Source organism: Nomia melanderi, unplaced genomic scaffold, assembly GCF_051020985.1.
Source record: "Nomia melanderi isolate GNS246 unplaced genomic scaffold, iyNomMela1 scaffold0014, whole genome shotgun sequence".
NCBI lineage: Eukaryota > Metazoa > Arthropoda > Insecta > Hymenoptera > Halictidae > Nomia > Nomia melanderi.
This window is the reverse complement of record NW_027475130.1, coordinates 9113566-9114520: the sequence shown is the minus strand read 5'-3', so window position 1 is coordinate 9114520 and position 955 is coordinate 9113566.

Genomic DNA, 955 nt, shown 5'->3' with positions numbered 1-955 from the left:
GCAATAAACCAAAGTGAATTGTCTGCAGGAGGCCCTGGCGCATGAATCTGTGCAGCGGGAACGATCTCGGACCATCAGGGGCCGAGACATCCACCGTCTCATGGGGCCGGACACTCAGGGTCAGGGAAAAATCCAATATATATCTGGTGATATCTCGGGTGCTATTACAGATAGCGCAATAAATCATAGTGCATTGTCTGTAGGAGGCCCTGGCGCATGAATCTGGCCAGCGGGAACGACCTCGGACCACCAGCGGCCGAGAAAACCACCGTCTCATGGGGCCGGACACTCAGGGTCGGGGAAAAATCCAATATATATCTGGTGATATCTCGGGTGCTATTAGAGATAGCGCAATAAACCAAAGTGAATTGTCTGCAGGAGGCCCTGGCGCATGAATCTGTGCAGCGGGAACGATCTCGGACCATCAGGGGCCGAGACATCCACCGTCTCATGGGGCCGGACACTCAGGGTCAGGGAAAAATCCAATATATATCTGGTGATATCTCGGGTGCTATTACAGATAGCGCAATAAATCATAGTGCATTGTCTGTAGGAGGCCCTGGCGCCTGAATCTGGCCAGCGGGAACGACCTCGGACCACCAGCGGCCGAGAAAACCACCGTCTCATGGGGCCGGACACTCAGGGTCGGGGAAAAATCCAATATATATCTGGTGATATCTCGGGTGCTATTAGAGATAGCGCAATAAACCAAAGTGCATTGTCTGTAGGAGGCCCTGGCGCATGAATCTGTGCAGCGGGAACGACCTCGGACCACCAGGGGCCGAGAAAACCACCGTCCCGAGGGGCCGGACACTTAGGGTCAGTGAAAAATCCAATATCTATCTGGTGATATCTCGGGTGCTATTACAGATAGCGCAATAAATCAAAGTGAATTATCTGCAGGAGGCCCTGGCGCATGAATCTGTGCAAGGGGAACGACCTCGGACCACCAGGG